We start from the raw sequence: 18,919 nt of genomic DNA, 5'->3' as shown, positions 1-18,919 counted from the left end.
AAAACAAGTTGCGGAGAACAGACTGGCCAAAGATGGAATCCTGTCTGCCAGCCTTATCGAAGCAATAATGGGCTGCGAAGGTGTGGAGAGAGCTCCAGGTCGCAGCCTTAAAAATGTCAGCAAGCGGCACCGAACGGAGGTGCGCTAATGAGGTCGCCGTGGCCCTGATAGAGTGCGCTTTCACGCGGTCTTGTAGCGGAATGCCCGCTTGCTGGTAGCAAAAGGAAACGAAGTCCGCTAACCAGGAGGAGAGGGGTCTGCTTTCCCACAGGATTTCCCAATTTGATGGTATCGAAAGAGACAAACAATTGAGTGGATTTCCTGTGGGCTGACGTGCACTCTAGATAGAAAGCTAGAGCACGTTTGCAGTCCAAAGAATGCAGAGCCTGTTCTCCTGAGTTTATATGGGGCCTGGGAAAAAAAAAAAGATAGGCAGGATAATAAGATTGGTTAATAAGAAATTCTGAGACTACCTTCAGTAAAACGTTAGGATGGGTGCGGAGCACCACCCTGTCATGCAGAATTTTAGTGTAAGGCGGGTAGGTAACCAACGCCTGCAACTCACTAACTCTGCGAGCGGACGTGATCGCAAGAAGAAAAACTACCTTCCAGGTGAGATAATGAAGATCACAAGAGTGGAGAGGCTCAAACGGAGGTTTCATGAGCCATCCCAAAACCACAGTAAGGTCCCAAGCAGGGGCAGGAGGGCGCAGTTTTAAGGCAGGTGCCAAAGATAGTCCAGGAACCTCACCGTGGAACAAGTGAAGGGGTCTATGGACATGGAAGTGCACCAGACTGTAAACTTCGTCCATTTACAGCGATAAGACCTTCTCGTTGAAGGCTAGGGATGTAAATCGTTTTTGAACGATTAAAATTATCGTCAGATAATTTTAAAATCGTCCAAAATCATTAGAGTGCACGATACAAATGCCCCTGACATTTTCTGTTTATTCACCATTCCCTTCCTAATAATTCCCAACATTCCGTTTGCTTTTTTGACTGCCACAGCACACTGAGCCGACGATTTCAATGTGTTATCCACTATGACACCTAGATCTCTTTCTGACGTAATTTTGACCCATTCCTCAAGAAACAGGGATAGTCGTCCACCTAAGTTGGGAAAGGAGGAATGGGCCGGCTGCTTTTCATTGAGAAGAGGACTTTGCGGCAGAGTTTTGCTGGTTACCATCCCGGAAGGGAAGTCGGCCACGAAAGAAATGAGACCAGGACTGGGATCTGGTGGAGGTCCCTCTTTGGAAGGATCCCCGCGTTCTGTTATACCGGCGCTGACCTCTGAAACGAGAATGTGACGGAAAAAAGGACTTAAGACTGCTTCGGGCGGTCCTCCGGCAGCTTATGAATCTTGTTCTCTCCCAATGATTTAATAAGCTGTTTAAGGTCCTCACCAAAAAGCAAACTTACCCTTGAAGGGAAGTATGCCCAACTGCAACTTGGAGGAGGGATCTGCCGACCAATTTTGCAACCAGAGATGTCTGGCCGACACTGCTGAAACCATAGCCCTGTCTGCACCTGGAGCAAAATCGTAGAGGGCATCAGCCCCATACGCCACAGCCGTTTCCGCCACTGCAGACAGAAGGTCCTGGGTGCTGAGCAATTGTTGAACCCACCTGCAACTTGCCCGCTGCATGAGACTGCTGCAGACTGTCGCCCGGACTCCTAAAGCCAAGACTTCAAAGAGGCGCTTGAGATGCAGTTCCAGTTTGCAGTTCTAAATATCTTTCAACGCCGTGGCCCCCACCACCGGGATGGTGGTGTGTTTGGTGACTGTGGAGACGGAAGCATCCACCTTGGGAACTTTAAGCATCTCTAGACATTGGTCAGGCAGGGGAAAGAGCTTGTCCATCGCTCTACCCACTCAGAGACCCACTTCGGGAGACTCCCATTCCCGGAAGAGTTACATAAGCATGGGATGGAATGGGAACGTACGTGGAGGAGCCCTAAGCCCTGCCAGGACCAGGTCCACGTTGGCTGGAATAGAGGCACTGGTGGAATCCTCAGCTGGAACTTCAATTCCCAGCTCATCCAATATAAAGGGAATGAGCGGATCCAGTTCTTCCCTTTGGAACAAATGGAAAACCCGCGGATTGTCACCCTTGAGTGGTGGACTTGGGAGCAACAAATCAGTGTCAGGATCAGGGACAGAGGACGGCGGGGGGGGGGGGGGGGGGGGGGGGTCCAGGGGAGGCGGAACACCCGGTTCGGTTCTGACCCTGACAGAGCCTTGCAAATCCAGAGCAGTGGGAGGTTGCGTAGAGGACACCCGGGGGAGTTTTGCTGGAGGGGGGCCCGGAGAAGGATCATCCTCTTCCTGCAGGCTGGCCAGATAGGATGTGTGCATTAAAAGCACAAATTCAGTGGAAAAACTAGGCCTGATTTCCCGGGTAATAGGGGAGGGGATTAAGGAAGGAGGGTCAGGAACCCCCTCAAGGGAGTGAAAAGGGCTTAAATCTGGCGGTGAATTAACAAAATCAGGCTCACCTCCATCCTCCCGCCCAGAATCTGTTGTTAAACCTGCCCCCAAAATAGCCATCGTTCTCGCAGTTTTTCTTGAGTGAATCGGCCTGGACATGCGCTTGGACACCTGACCACGGACCGCTGACCTCGCCGCCGGAGGTACCCTCTCTGCCGGGCAGACAATCGGAGTACAGCCCGTTGCGGGAGAGCCGCGAAGCGGGCTCCCCGCAGGCTAGGCAGCAAGTAGAACGCGGCATGATCAAAAGGAGGCGCTGCGGAGAAAGGAATCAGCTGAGCTGGGCTGCAAAAGTGAGCGGGAGGAGGCGAGTGAACCCTGCTACGCTGCTTCCCCATCCTCAGAGCAGGAAGAAAATATGCTTGATGTTTGCCTTACGTTCCTTTTTTTTTTTTTTTTTTAAACAATTGCTGAGAACTTAAAGCCTCCCTCATTAGGACCCGAGGTATTGTACATCTCCAGGGTCAGGGCAGCCAAAGAGGGGGAGTGACTGGACCACCAGTATCGCCCCAACCAGACAAGCAGGTCACCGGGAAGGGAATCCTAGGCTGAATAGTCAAGGGGCAAGCCCCCCTAGGACCCTACAAGAGCAAGGGGACAGAGCTGTCTCCCTTAAAGCACACGTTTTGAATTCCGGCAAAGAAAAATCTTTGTGTATTTTTTTTTTTTTTATTTATAGAATTATAGAGGTAATACTTGCTTGATCCTGCAAAGATAAGAAGAAAAAAGACCTCACAGGGAGAGACAAATTGAGAAAGAAAGGGAACTGCAGGATCTGCTGGAGACAGAGAAATACTGGGGGACACAGGGTGGGCTCTGTCCTGATATAGGATACCTTTCAGTTTTTCTGTCTCCATCTGCTGGACAGGAGGATCAACCCACTGTCTGGACTGATCCAGGTATGTGCAGGGAATGCAATTTTCGCACGGCGACACATCATGGCCTTCCCCAGTTCCCTACCCCCTGCCCATTCTCCTTCCCTCTTCCCTTGTCCTCCCCGACCCCTTAAAAGCTCCTACCTATGTTTGTTTTCTTTCATTACGAACTTACACCAGCTCCTGAGCTGGCATAAGTTGCCCGCGCCGGGAGCCTGCCGACGCGCGATCCTCTGGCACAGCAGCAAACAGCCGCTGTACCAGCCGCCTCCAGCCCCACCCCCTGGATGCCCCTCCCCGCCCCTTTTGCGAGGCCCGTCTCTTGAGCACGTAACAGGGATTACGCGTGCGGCCGGGCCTTCTAAAATGCGCGTGGCGTGCGCAAGGCCCAGCTACGTGCATAACCCCCCCCCCCCATATTTTATGCACATGGGCGATTTAAAATTTGCCCAATAAGGAGGGAAAATCAGTGAGGTGGAATTGTGAAAGTAAAGCAGGGATTAAACAATCACGAAGTTGTAACCAGGCATAAAACTGAGACTGAGGGAGGGAATGAGACATCCGAGAAGGAAAAGAGGGAGTGATCCCACAAAAGTTGGGTAAGATACCAGCCACAGTTTCCAATCGAGAGGCATCCCCCCAACCAAAATGTGTGGGTGAAGCCATAACGGTGCTAGCTTTGGGAAACCCCACGCCGGGAGAGATGAGGGCACGATCCAATTATATTCCATGAAAGCCCTAGGAGTGGAATGAAGGAGAGGGTGAGCCTTAAGGGAGTGAGGAGGAGGACATCCCGACGACCACCTCCAAGGGAAAAGGAAAGAGCAAGTCCCATTCTAACTGCACCCACCTAGGGGAATCAGGTAAAGATAACAGCTCAGAGAGCCAGTGATGCCCCTGTTGCAGAATAAATGCCTGATAATAACTATAAAAGGCAGGAAAGTTAAACCCCCTCAACACAACACTTATCGGCCTTCAGTTTGGAGAGAGCAATACGAGGGGCCTTTTGACACCACAAGAACCAAGGAAGCAAATGATCGACATGCTTATAAAAGTCACGAGAGAAAAAAAATAGGGACCACAGACAAAACAAAATTTAACCGCGGGGCTAACGCCATCTTGACAGAATCTAAACAACCCCACCACATTAAGTGAAGGGGATATCAATATAAAACAGATTCATGTTACATGGTCAAAAGTGACGTCTCACAGTATGAAAGAGTAGTAGTCAACTCTGGAAAAAATGAATACCCAAATATTTAAGGCCCTTATCAGTCTTGTGAAACGGATAAGCCAAAAGATCCACAAAAGCCCGAGGAGCGTTTAGAGCGAGTAACTCAGTTTTATGCCAATTCACATGATAACCAGAAATAGAGGAGTAATCAGCAATAAGAGGAAAGAGATGGGGAAGGGAGGCAACAGGGTTAGCAAGAAACAAGAGAACATCATCAGCATAGGCAGAAAGCTTATAAGTTGCAGAACCAAAAGTAACATCAACAGCTGAATTGTTATAGATAGCCATAAGCAAAGGTTCCAGAGCCAAATTAAAAAGGAAGGGAGACAAAGGAAGCCTTGTCTAGAGCCCCTGTACAGAGAAAAATGAGGGGAAATGCGATTGAGATATAAAAAGGCAGAAGGACGATGGTAAAGCAACTGAACCCAAGCTATAAAAGAGGGCCCAAAACCAAATCGCTGCATCGCCTCTTGGAGGTAGAGCCATTCAACTCTGTCAAACGCTTTCTCAGCATCCAAGGAGAGGGCTATAACTGGAATAGAGAGTGATTTAGCCAACTACTGGACATAGAAAAACATCCGGGCATTACTGGAAATGAGTCGATTTTTAATAAAACCGGGTCAGGATGGATGAGCCCCCCCCCCCCCCCCCCCCACCCTCCTCCCCCACCCTCCTTAACTGCTTTCAACCTGGTGGCCAGAATTTTGGCAAACACCTTGTAATCAGTATTGAGAAGGGAGACGGGGCAATAATTTGACATGACTTGTGGGTCTCTCCCTGGCTTGGGAAGCATCACGATACAGGCTTCTGAGAAAAGGAATTGGAAGCAGGATGGGAAGACAGAGCAGTAAAGAAAGATTTAAGATGAGAAACAAGTAAGTTCTGAAAGGCCAGGTAAAAGTCCACCGTATATCCATCAGGACCAGGAGTCTTCCCTCCTTGGACAGCAGACAAGCTGGGAGAACGAGAGATGTGGATCAACAGTGGACGAATCTAAAAGGAGCAATTACCAAGGCAATTAATCTATATGTTAGAAAAGTTAAGAAAAGCAAAAGAAAAATGAAACCTATCTGGTTCTCAAAGGAGGTGGCTAACAAAACAAAGGCTAAAAGAACAGCATTCAAGAAATATAAAGGATCCCAAAGGGAGGAGCACAAAGAAGAATATCTAGTAGAACTGAGGGAGACAAAAAGTAATCAAGATGGCAAAAAGTCAAGCGGAAGAAAGGATTGCCAAAGAGGTAAAGAGAGGTGACAAAACAATTTTCAGATACATCAGTGAAAGGAGAAAAGTTCAAAGTGGTATAGTGAAATTGAAAGGTGAAAAGGATCAACGTGCGGACAAAAGTGAAGAAATGGCAGAAATATTAAACGAATACTTCAGCTCTGTGTTCACTAAAGAAGACCCTGGAGAAGGACCGTCGCTAGTTAACAAGAAACTGGAGGGCAACAGAGTAGATGTAACTCCATTTACAGAGGAGAATGATTGGGAAGAGCTGAGGAAACTGAAAGTAGACAAAGCCATGGGGCCTGATGAGGTTCATCCCAGGATACTGAGGGAGCTCAGAGATGTGCTGGCGGGTCTGCTGCGTGACCTGTTCAATAGATCCCTAGAAACAGGAGTGGTGCCCAGTGATTGGAGAAGACCGGTGGTGATCCTGCATCACCAGAGTGGAAACAGAGAAGAGGCTAGTAACTACAGACCGGTTAGCCTCACCTCGGTGGTGGGAAAAGTAATGGAGTCACTTTTGAAAGAAAGAATAGTGAACTATCTACAGTCGAAGAATTGCTGGACCAGAGGCAGCATGGATTCACCAAGGTAAGATCCTGTCAGACAAATCTGATTGACTTTTTTTGACTGGGTAACCAAGGAATTGGATCGAGGAAGAGCGCTCGATGTCATCTACTTTGACTTCAGCAAAGCTTTTGATATGGTTTCGCACAAGGGACTGGTGAATAAAATGAGAAGCTTAGGAGTGAGTTCAGAGGTGGTGGCCTGGATTGCAAACTGGTTGGCGGACAACAGATAATGTGTGATGGTAAATGGAACTTACTCTGAAGAGAGAGTGGTGTTTAAAGGAGTGTCGCAAGGATCGGTGTTGGGACCGGCCCTGTTCAATTTCTTTGTGAGCGACATTGTGGATGAGATAGAAGGTAAGGTTTGTCTTTTTGCAGGTGACACTAAGATGTGCAACAGAGTGGACATGGTGGAAGGAGTGGGGAGAATGAGACGGGATTTAAGGAAGCTGGAAGAGTGGTCGAAGATATGGCAGCTGAGATTCAATGCCAGGAAGTGCAGAGTCATGATTATGAGGTGTGGAAATCCGAATGAACTGTATTCGATGGGGGGGGGGGGGGGGGGGGGGGGAAGGGAGGAAAGGAGGAGCAGGGTTGATATGATACAGACTTTCAGATACTTGAAAGGTTTTAATGATCCAAAGACAACGACAAATCTTTTCCGTTGCAAAAAAAATCAGCAGAACCAGGGGTCACGATTTAAAACTTCTGGGCGGAAGACTCAGAAGCAATGTCAGGAAGTATTTCTTCATGAAGAGGGTGGTGGATGCCTGAACACCCTTCCGGAGGAAGTGGTGAAGACCAAAACTGTGAAGGATTTCAAAGGGGCGTGGGATAAATACTGTGGATCCATAAAGTTTAGAGGATGTGAATGAAGAGAAGAGGTATGGGGGTGGCTTGCGGGAACGACGGCTACTACCTGGAGATTAATATCCTTATTCAATAAACATACACACGGTTAATGTCCTTATTCAATGAATATACACACGGTTAACGCAACTCCAACACTGCTCTATGCTTCAACAGCAAGAGGAAATGTGGAAAAAAGGATTTGCATCCACAAAAAAGCAGGGGAATAGCTTGCTTGATACAGCGGTTACTACCCCAAACCAAATAAGTCTGATACTTCACTTAGAATACATATCCAGCACAGCTCACTGCTTCAATGATAGGGGAATGAAGAAAAGAGGATTTATATTCAAACAACCAACAAGGACTGAATTGCACCGGCTGGGTAAACAAGCGTGGGAGTAGCTTGCTTATTACGGCGGTTACTACCTCAAACCAATTAGCTAGATACTTCACTTAGATGCAGCACCAGCACTACTAGCTACATCGATGGCGGGGGTGGAAGGGAAATAGAACCAAAACGTTACTTATAAGGGCCAAGAGTAACAGATAAGTATGAAAAAATAAGTGAGAGAGCTTGCTGGGCAGACTGGATGGACCGTTTGGTCTTCTTCTGCTGTCATTTCTATGGTTCTATGTCAGCTGCGGTGATGGGTCGATCCAAACCAGCTCTCTGTTCAATGTGAGAGTAGGGAAAGATAACTGGAAAAAAGGCATTAATGGCAGATACAGTGGGGGTGGATTCAGACATATAAATAAGCATAAATATCACAAAAAGATTGTAGTATATCAGTGTCAGACAATAGCATATCAATATTTTGGGACCAAATTGCATGAATTCTCCTCTTTTCTCATTTCTTTTTCAAATAATTAGCCAATAAATGACCCCATTTATTATTCTCAGCATAATATTGGGCTTTCTGACAGAAAAGGGACTTCCCAGCATGTAAACTGAGAAGTTTGTTATCGTCGTAACATGCTTTCTCTAATTGAAGAAGAGTAGTAGAAGGATGAGATATATGGTCCCTTTCCAATTGAGCCACTGTGTCGTGCAAGTCAGAAATCTTGGCTCTTTGAGCTTTTTTAAGGGTAACACTGTAACTAATAATCTCCCCATGAATAGTAGCCTTAAAACCTGCCCAAATAATCAGAGAGGCGACATCAGGAGTATCATTATGCTTAAAGTAATCGATAATTTTCCCCTGAAGAAACTTCAGGAAGGCATCGTCTTCCAAAAGAGTGGGATTAAACTGCCATAGGCGATCTTCGATTGAGGGAGAAGACAGGGTTAAGGTGATGGAAAAAGCAGCGTGGTTGGACACCAATATAAGGGTAAATAACAGCAAAATGTACAACAGGAATCAAGGAGCTCAAAATAAAAAAGTAATCAATTCAGAAATATGTAGAGTGAGGAGGAGAAAGAAAATGTGAATTCTTTGGCCATAGGGTGCAAGAGGCGCCATGGATCAGCCAAATCATTAGTATCCATGAGACTATGAAGCGCCTTATGGATCTTACTGTAGAAGATCTTGGAGGAGGATTGCTTATCCAAGATGGAATCAAGGGGTTGATTAAAATCACCTCAGACAACAATACGAGAAGACTCCTCCCCCAAAATGAGAAAAAATATTATGAAAAAAAATGGGCTCATCAGCATTAGGGGTGCACAAATTGAAAAAAAAAAGCAATTTGTCAGAACCAAGAGTGGCTGTAATGGAAACCCAGTGACCCTCAAGGTCTGAAGCCTGTTCGGTGACCTGAATATCCAGCTTCTTATGAAATAATATAGCAACCCCCCTTTTCTTGTGCTATGCGGGACTAAAAAAAACTGCCCCTACCCAAGCCTGTTTTAATTTAAGGGATTCCAGAAAGCAGAGGGGTTTCCTGAAGCATTGGCCACATCTGCATGAAGAGAATGTAAATAAGACAAAATTTTCTTACGCTTGATGGGGTGGGAAAGACCATAAACATTAAGTGAATGCACTTGTAAAGTAGAGGCAGAAGCCATGGCAGGAATAATCATTCAATACAACAGAAAAATGGAAGAGTCAGCATCCAAAAAACTAAAAAGGCAGCCCAGTAAAAAGACAAAAACAACAGATAGTACAATGAGGACAAAGGTAGAGAACCAGAGCCAATACTTTGGCAGAAAAATGAAATGAGCCTCTAAGAAGAACCAGGAGCTTAACAAGATCCAACTGTGCCAGAAGACATGCAACACATGATGAAAGGGGAAAAAAAAACCAAAAAACTTAAGGGAACATGAGAAATGAAACACTCTGCGTCCCAGAGAAACAGAACTTCCCCCAAAGACAAAAAATTACAAAGTGAGGGGGCTAAATGGAGAAACTTCTTAAGGATCCCACAAGAAGGAATGCCGCAGCCAAACAAGATAAGGGCAAGGAAGTGCCACCAAGATAAACATCAGGTCCCCATCTCCTGCATCGTCTCCAAAGATATAAGAAAAGCGTTCAAATCTTCAGGCACCTCAAGGTTTTAGTTTGGTTATGGCATGTCACGCGCATTCGAGCAGGATACCCGAGGCTGAGGCGAGCGCCTGAGGCCGGCAGGCGGAGACAAAACGCCCCAAAAGCTTTATACTTGGCCACTGTTCTTTTCGCCAGATCAGGCACAAAAAGTAAATTCTGCTCTTGATAGATAACGGGCGATTTGGCCAGTACCTGAGGATAACGCAACAGTTTGAAGACAATAGGCCTCGGATATCTGGAATTGGGAAGAGGCCGGGCTGGAATCCTGTGCGCACGGTCTATTTCAAGAGGTAGGTCAAACTGCAATTGCAGGCAAGCCGGGACCATGGCTGAGAGGAAACGCCTGATGTCCGTCCCTTCCAGGCCTTCGGGAACGCTGAGGATTCTAACGTTGTTCCTGCGATTGCAATTCGCTAGGTCCTCAAGGTCTCTCTGGAGGCGCTCCATCTTCAAGGTAAGTTGCAGGAGAGGAGAAGTCGCCAGTAGGGGAGATGCGGTTTGGGACTCAAAGTCCTCTAATCACGCTGTACAGGAAGCCAACTGTTGGGTCATCGTGGATAAATCTGTAGGGATTTCAGCTACAGACTCCATATTGCTTTCCAGCATATCTTTCAGCTGCTGAAGCTTGGCAAGGACTAAGTCTGCCGCCGCTATGTTTTTCGCTGTCATAGATTTATTCGGTGTTTGGGGGGGGGGGGGAGGGGGGGTCCTGTTTAGAACATTCATTGCCGGCCACCACTGCAAATGCAGCCTCGATCTTCCTGGACTTAGTCCCTGACATATCCGGACACAGATTAGTATATAAATTCAGGGACGCGGGTGAGAAAAGACAGAGCGAAGAAACAGAGAGGAGCAGCTCGATCAAGCAGCCATCTTGGTCACTGCTCAAGAGTGCCCCCCCACCCCCCGAAATGTTTTTAAATAAATAAAAAAATCTATTGGAAAACAGAACAAGCTGAACTGCTGCAGATCCTGACACAAAGGATACACAGGAGCTGAATCCCTCACCTCAGTCACACATGGGACAGAGAGAGAGAGAGACCCTCACCCAATAAGGAATATCAAATGGAAAAGAGTAATAGAAATGACAAAATAATAACTGTAAAGTACAATTACAGCTCACAGAGAGCACAAAGGACAGGGCTCAGGTTTCTGAGAGAGAGAGAGAGACCCTCACCCAATAAGGAATATCAAATGGAAAAGAGTAATAGAAATGACAAAATAATAACTGTAAAGTACAATTACAGCTCACAGAGAGCACAAAGGACAGGGCTCAGGTTTCTGAGAGAGAGAGAGAGACCCTCACCCAATAAGGAATATCAAATGGAAAAGAGGAATAGAAATGACAAAATAATAACTGTAAAGTACAATTACAGCTCACAGAGAGCACAAAGGACAGGGCTCAGGTTTCTGAGAGAGAGAGAGAGACCCTCACCCAATAAGGAATATCAAATGGAAAAGAGTAATAGAAATGACAAAATAATAACTGTAAAGTACAATTACAGCTCACAGAGAGCACAAAGGACAGGGCTCAGGTTTCTGAGAGAGAGAGAGAGACCCTCACCCAATAAGGAATATCAAATGGAAAAGAGGAATAGAAATGACAAAATAATAACTGTAAAGTACAATTACAGCTCACAGAGAGCACAAAGGACAGGGCTCAGGTTTCTGAGAGAGAGAGAGAGACCCTCACCCAATAAGGAATATCAAATGGAAAAGAGTAATAGAAATGACAAAATAATAACTGTAAAGTACAATTACAGCTCACAGAGAGCACAAAGGACAGGGCTCAGGTTTCTGAGAGAGAGAGAGAGACCCTCACCCAATAAGGAATATCAAATGGAAAAGAGGAATAGAAATGACAAAATAATAACTGTAAAGTACAATTACAGCTCACAGAGAGCACAAAGGAGAGGGCTCAGGTTTCTGAGAGAGAGAGAGAGACCCTCACCCAATAAGGAATATCAAATGGAAAAGAGGAATAGAAATGACAAAATAATAACTGTAAAGTACAATTACAGCTCACAGAGAGCACAAAGGACAGGGCTCAGGTTTCTGAGAGAGAGAGAGAGACCCTCACCCAATAAGGAATATCAAATGGAAAAGAGTAATAGAAATGACAAAATAATAACTGTAAAGTACAATTACAGCTCACAGAGAGCACAAAGGACAGGGCTCAGGTTTCTGAGAGAGAGAGAGAGACCCTCACCCAATAAGGAATATCAAATGGAAAAGAGGAATAGAAATGACAAAATAATAACTGTAAAGTACAATTACAGCTCACAGAGAGCACAAAGGACAGGGCTCAGGTTTCTGAGAGAGAGAGAGAGACCCTCACCCAATAAGGAATATCAAATGGAAAAGAGGAATAGAAATGACAAAATAATAACTGTAAAGTACAATTACAGCTCACAGAGAGCACAAAGGACAGGGCTCAGGTTTCTGAGAGAGAGAGAGAGACCCTCACCCAATAAGGAATATCAAATGGAAAAGAGGAATAGAAATGACAAAATAATAACTGTAAAGTACAATTACAGCTCACAGAGAGCACAAAGGACAGGGCTCAGGTTTCTGAGAGAGAGAGAGAGAGACCCTCACCCAATAAGGAATATCAAATGGAAAAGAGGAATAGAAATGACAAAATAATAACTGTAAAGTACAATTACAGCTCACAGAGAGCACAAAGGACAGGGCTCAGGTTTCTGAGAGAGAGAGAGAGACCCTCACCCAATAAGGAATATCAAATGGAAAAGAGGAATAGAATGATAAAATAATAACTGTAAAGTACAATTACAGCTCACAGAGAGCACAAAGGACAGGGCTCAGGTTTCAGAGAGAGAGAGAGACCCTCACCCAATAAGGAATATCAAATGGAAAAGAGGAATAGAAATGACAAAATAATAACTGTAAAGTACAATTACAGCTCCCAGAGAGCACAAAGGACAGGGCTCAGGTTTCTGAGAGAGAGAGAGAGACCCTCACCCAATAAGGAATATCAAATGGAAAAGAGTAATAGAAATGACAAAATAATAACTGTAAAGTACAATTACAGCTCACAGAGAGCACAAAGGACAGGGCTCAGGTTTCTGAGAGAGAGAGAGAGACCCTCACCCAATAAGGAATATCAAATGGAAAAGAGGAATAGAAATGACAAAATAATAACTGTAAAGTACAATTACAGCTCACAGAGAGCACAAAGGACAGGGCTCAGGTTTCTGAGAGAGAGAGAGAGACCCTCACCCAATAAGGAATATCAAATGGAAAAGAGTAATAGAAATGACAAAATAATAACTGTAAAGTACAATTACAGCTCACAGAGAGCACAAAGGACAGGGCTCAGGTTTCTGAGAGAGAGAGAGAGACCCTCACCCAATAAGGAATATCAAATGGAAAAGAGGAATAGAAATGACAAAATAATAACTGTAAAGTACAATTACAGCTCACAGAGAGCACAAAGGACAGGGCTCAGGTTTCTGAGAGAGAGAGAGAGAGACCCTCACCCAATAAGGAATATCAAATGGAAAAGAGTAATAGAAATGACAAAATAATAACTGTAAAGTACAATTACAGCTCACAGAGAGCACAAAGGACAGGGCTCAGGTTTCTGAGAGAGAGAGAGAGACCCTCACCCAATAAGGAATATCAAATGGAAAAGAGGAATAGAAATGATAAAATAATAACTGTAAAGTACAATTACAGCTCCCAGAGAGCACAAAGGACAGGGCTCAGGTTTCAGAGAGAGAGAGAGAGACCCTCACCCAATAAGGAATATCAAATGGAAAAGAGTAATAGAAATGACAAAATAATAACTGTAAAGTACAATTACAGCTCACAGAGAGCACAAAGGACAGGGCTCAGGTTTCTGAGAGAGAGAGAGAGAGACCCTCACCCAATAAGGAATATCAAATGGAAAAGAGTAATAGAAATGACAAAATAATAACTGTAAAGTACAATTACAGCTCACAGAGAGCACAAAGGACAGGGCTCAGGTTTCTGAGAGAGAGAGAGAGACCCTCACCCAATAAGGAATATCAAATGGAAAAGAGGAATAGAAATGATAAAATAATAACTGTAAAGTACAATTACAGCTCCCAGAGAGCACAAAGGACAGGGCTCAGGTTTCAGAGAGAGAGAGAGAGACCCTCACCCAATAAGGAATATCAAATGGAAAAGAGTAATAGAAATGACAAAATAATAACTGTAAAGTACAATTACAGCTCACAGAGAGCACAAAGGACAGGGCTCAGGTTTCTGAGAGAGAGAGAGAGACCCTCACCCAATAAGGAATATCAAATGGAAAAGAGGAATAGAAATGATAAAATAATAACTGTAAAGTACAATTACAGCTCCCAGAGAGCACAAAGGACAGGGCTCAGGTTTCAGAGAGAGAGAGAGACCCTCACCCAATAAGGAATATCAAATGGAAAAGAGGAATAGAAATGACAAAATAATAACTGTAAAGTACAATTACAGCTCACAGAGAGCACAAAGGACAGGGCTCAGGTTTCAGAGAGAGAGAGAGACCCTCACCCAATAAGGAATATCAAATGGAAAAGAGGAATAGAAATGACAAAATAATAACTGTAAAGTACAATTACAGCTCACAGAGAGCACAAAGGACAGGGCTCAGGTTTCTGAGAGAGACCCTCACCCAATAAGGAATATCAAATGGAAAAGAGTAATAGAAATGACAAAATAATAACTGTAAAGTACAATTACAGCTCACAGAGAGCACAAAGGAAAAGTCTCAGGTGTTTGTTTGCAAGTAAAACTGTGAGCTTTGAGCTGAGACTCTCATGGACTAAACCCCACTCTACTCCCTTGCCCGGGATGACGCTCCCACTCAAGCCACCAGGCCTCGTGGGGGATTTTCCTTGCAAAGATTTGACCCCCCAAATCCTAACATTTTAATCCTCAATGTATTAAAAGCCAAACTTATGGGAAAGGAAAAGCAGCAAATCAGAGAAGCTCATAAAGATGGATGACTTGGAAGCAAACAGGCTGCAGCGATTCCGATTCAAAGCCCTGACTCCCTCTCCCCCACTCTCTCCTCCCTGTGCAGAGCTCCTCACCCTCGCTGCTGCTGCTTGTGCTAGAAAACGTCACAGGGGCGCCGGAAAGAGAGAGCGCTTACCCTCCGGGGCCGAGCTTTATCGCAACCTCAATTAAGAAAAGGAAAGTGCAGGGTCAGGAGGAGGTGAGGGGGCGGGAGAGGAGAGCGGTCCCTCTGCCTGACCTCGCGCGTCTTCCCCTTCCGCCTTCTTCAGGTCGCCCACACCGCCCCCCTTTCTACCGATCTGAGCTCCTGCCGCCTCTAATTGGCTGCTGCCTCTGATGAGTCATCACTGTGCGACTGCTGGCGGGGGCTGCAGCTGCCCTTGAGTCATCACTCTGCGACTGCTGGCGGGGGCTGCAGCTACCCATGAGTCATCACTCTGCGACTGCTGGCGGGGGGCTGCAGCTACCCATGAGTCATCACTCTGCGACTGCTGGCGGGGGGGGGGGGCTGCAGCTACCCATGAGTCATCACTCTGAGACTGCTGGCGGGGGGGGGCTGCAGCTGCCCATGAGTCATCACTGTGCGACTGCTGGCGGGGGCTGCAGCTGCCCATGCGTCATCACTGTTCGACTGCTGGCGGGTGCTGCAGCTCCCCATGAGTCATCACTGTGGGACTGCTGGCAGGGGCTGCAGCTGCCCATAAGTCATCATTCTGCAACTGCTGGCACGGGCTGCAGCTGCCCATGAGTCATCACTCTGCGACTGCAGGCGGGTGCTGCAGCTCCCCATGAGTCATCACTGTGGGACTGCTGGCAGGGGCTGCAGCTGCCTATGAGTCATCATTCTGCGACCGCTGGCACGGGCTGCAGCTGCCCATGAGTCATCACCCTGCGACTGCTGGCAGGGGCTGCAGCTGCCCATGAGTCATCACTGTGCGACTGCTGGCAGGACAGCCTACTACAAAAAAAAATAAAAGGTGCCAGCCACCCAGCCCCAAACAAAACTCACCCGCCCAAATGTTTTTACCTGCAGAGCCCGAAAAGCAATAGCCCAAGCTGCCCAATGTGTGCAGTACTGAGGGGGTGGGGGGGCATAATCTTTCCAAGTAAGCATAAGGGGGTCCCACTCCCTCCGCTCGGTCTCTTTCCACAGTCCAGAACTGGGGGCAGAGTGTGTGCCCCTGCCTTCATTTCCATAAATTTACATAAATCAAGAAATATAAAATATTGATAGAGCAAGACCACATTAATAAATAAAATTAATTCTTCAACGCAGCTGACTAATGGAATATCCAGTAATTATAAAAACATCACTGATATACTTCAATTAGCACCGAATAATTAAGACTGAAATCCGCAGGGTTCAGTCAGGGGGTGCGGGGGCTCTCTCCTCCCTCAGGTAAACGCGCACATTTATAACGCGAAGTCCCCTCCAGGCAGGCGCGCAGCAGCCGCCTTAGGAAACGGTGGCCCGGCTCCCTCCCGACAGCCCATTGGTGCAGCTGCTAGGAGGACCGAGCAGGCAGGGACCAATCAGATTACAGTTTCCTTTTGGCGGTGGCTGCTGCTGCACCAATTGGCTGGCGGGACCACGGGAAGGCAACGTCAAAGGCTTCTGCACGTGCTCCGGCTCACAGCCTATAGGGCATGGAGGATCGGAAAGGGGGGGGGGGGTGGTCCACTGGGTCCATGGCCCCGCCTACCCAACCAATTAGAGAGCTGCTGCCAGTGCATGATTGACAAGGCGAGCTTTGATCCTCCCCCCCCCCCCCCGGTTTCAAAGGGCGGGCGGAGAAAGGAAGTAAAGAGGAGCAGGGGTGGGGGAGGCGTGGGAGCCTGCGAGTCCTGAGCAGCGCCGGCTAAGGCGGGGAAAGGGTGGAGCCTTCGTGTGCACCGCCCCTCCCCAGACAGCGCAGCACATGATAGGAGCAGGCGGCTGGCACGGTCGCAAGGATAAAGAGGGGCGGGGGGTTGGGAGTTTCAGAGCATAGGAACGGATGCAGGGGAGAGGGGATAGGGTGTTTTCTGAGGGGAGATGGGGAGGGAGAGGGATAGGGTGTTTTCTGAGGGGAGGTGGAATTGCTGTAGTATGTGCATATGTATGAGCTGCAGGGGAGAGAGGGAGATGGGGAGGGAGAGGGATAGGGTATTTTCTGAGGGGAGATGGGGAGGGAGAGGGTGTTTTCTGAGGGGAGATGGGGAGGGAGAGGGATAGGTTGTTTTCTGAGGGGAGATGGGGAGGGAGAGGGTGTTTTCTGAGGGGAGATGGGGAGGGAGAGGGATAGGGTGTTCTGAGGGGAGAGGGAGAGGGTGTTTTCTGAGGGGAGAGGGAGAGGGTGTTTTCTGAGGGGGGAGGGATAGGGTGTTTTCTGAGGTGAGATGGGGAGGGAGAGGGATAGGGTGTTTTCTGAGGGGAGGTGGAATTGCTGTAGTATGTGCATATGTATGAGCTGCAGGGGAGAGAGTGAGATGGGGAGGGAGAGGGATAGGGTGTTTTCTGAGGGGAGGTGGAATTGCTCTAGTATGTGCGTATGTATGAGTTGCAGGGGAGAGAGGGAGATGGGGAGGGAGAGGGTGTTTTCTGAGGGGAGGTGGAACTGCTGTAGTATGTGCATATGTATGAGCTGCAGGGGAGAGAGGGAGAGGGATAGGGTGTTTTCTGAGGGGAGATGGGGAGGGAGAGGGATAGGGTGTTTTCTGAGGGGAGATGGGGAGGGAGAGGGATAGGGTGTTTTCTGAGGGGAGGTGGAATTGCTCTAGTATGTGCGTATGTATGAGGTGCAGGGGAGAGAGGGAGATGGGGAGGGAGAGGGATAGGGTATTTTCTGAGGGGAGATGGGGAGGGAGAGGGTGTTTTCTGAGGGGAGATGGGGAGGGAGAGGGATAGGTTGTTTTCTGAGGGGAGATGGGGAGGGAGAGGGTGTTTTCTGAGGGGAGATGGGGAGGGAGAGGGATAGGGTGTTCTGAGGGGAGAGGGAGAGGGTGTTTTCTGAGGGGGGAGGGAGAGGGATAGGGTGTTTTCTGAGGTGAGATGGGGAGGGAGAGGGATAGGGTGTTTTCTGAGGGGAGGTGGAATTGCTGTAGTATGTGCATATGTATGAGCTGCAGGGGAGAGAGGGAGATGGGGAGGGAGAGGGATAGGGTGTTTTCTGAGGGGAGGTGGAATTGCTCTAGTATGTGCGTATGTATGAGTTGCAGGGGAGAGAGGGAGATGGGGAGGGAGAGGGTGTTTTCTGAGGGGAGGTGGAACTGCTGTAGTATGTGCATATGTATGAGCTGCAGGGGAGAGAGGGAGAGGGATAGGGTGTTTTCTGAGGGGAGATGGGGAGGGAGAGGGATAGGGTGTTTTCTGAGGGGAGATGGGGAGGGAGAGGGATAGGGTGTTTTCTGAGGGGAGGTGGAATTGCTGTAGTATGTGCATATGTATGAGCTGCAGGGGAGAGAGGGAGATGGGGAGGGAGAGGGATAGGGTGTTTTCTGAGGGGAGGTGGAATTGCTCTAGTATGTGCGTATGTATGAGCTGCAGGGGAGAGAGGGAGATGGGGAGGGAGAGCGATAGGGTGTTTTCTGAGGGAAGGTAGAATTGCTCTAGTATGTGCGTATCTATGAGCTGCAGGGGAGAGAGGGAGATGGGGAGGGGGAGGGAGAGGGTGTTTTCTGAGGGAGGTGGAATTGCTCTAGTATGTGTGTATGTATGAGGTGCAGGGGGAGAGAGGGAGATGGGGAGGGGGAGGGATAGGGTGTTTTCTGAGGGGAGGTGGAATTGCTCTAGTATGTGTGTATGTATGAGCTGCAGGGGAGAGATGGGGAGGGGGAGGGATAGGGTGTTTTCTGAGGGAAGGTAGAATTGCTCTAGTATGTGCGTATCTATGAGCTGCAGGGGAGAGAGGGAGATGGGGAGGGGGAGGGAGAGGGTGTTTTCTGAGGGAGGTGGAATTGCTCTAGTATGTGTGTATGTATGAGGTGCAGGGGAGAGAGGGAGATGGGGAGGGGGAGGGATAGGGTGTTTTCTGAGGGAGGTGGAATTGCTCTAGTATGTGCGTATGTATGAGTTGCAGGGGAGAGAGGGAGATGGGGAGGGATAGGGTGTTTTCTGAGGGGAGGTGGAATTGCTCTAGTATGTGTGTATGTATGAGGTGCAGGGGAGAGAGGGAGATGGGGAGGGGGAGGGATAGGGTGTTTTCTGA

General features: G+C 47.6%; 1 protein-coding gene across 3 annotated transcripts in view; it reads right to left on the bottom strand.

The window, feature by feature from the left end:
* LOC115083464 (zinc finger protein 260-like) overlaps window positions 1-15,013 on the bottom strand; it is a 50,446-nt gene extending 35,433 nt beyond the window's left edge. For 2 of the 3 annotated variants that reach the window (XM_029587309.1, XM_029587311.1), the window contains exon 1: window positions 14,869-15,013. The gene's annotated coding sequence lies outside the window, so the exon portion shown is untranslated. Of the gene's footprint in view, window positions 1-14,806 lie in introns of all 3 variants that reach the window. The other variant, XM_029587310.1, reaches the window with a different exon arrangement.
* Between the last annotated feature and the right edge of the window lie 3,906 nt (window positions 15,014-18,919).

The sequence above is a fragment of the Rhinatrema bivittatum genome, chromosome 2 (assembly GCF_901001135.1).
Source record: "Rhinatrema bivittatum chromosome 2, aRhiBiv1.1, whole genome shotgun sequence".
NCBI lineage: Eukaryota > Metazoa > Chordata > Amphibia > Gymnophiona > Rhinatrematidae > Rhinatrema > Rhinatrema bivittatum.
This window is presented reverse-complemented; position numbering and strand designations above follow the sequence as displayed.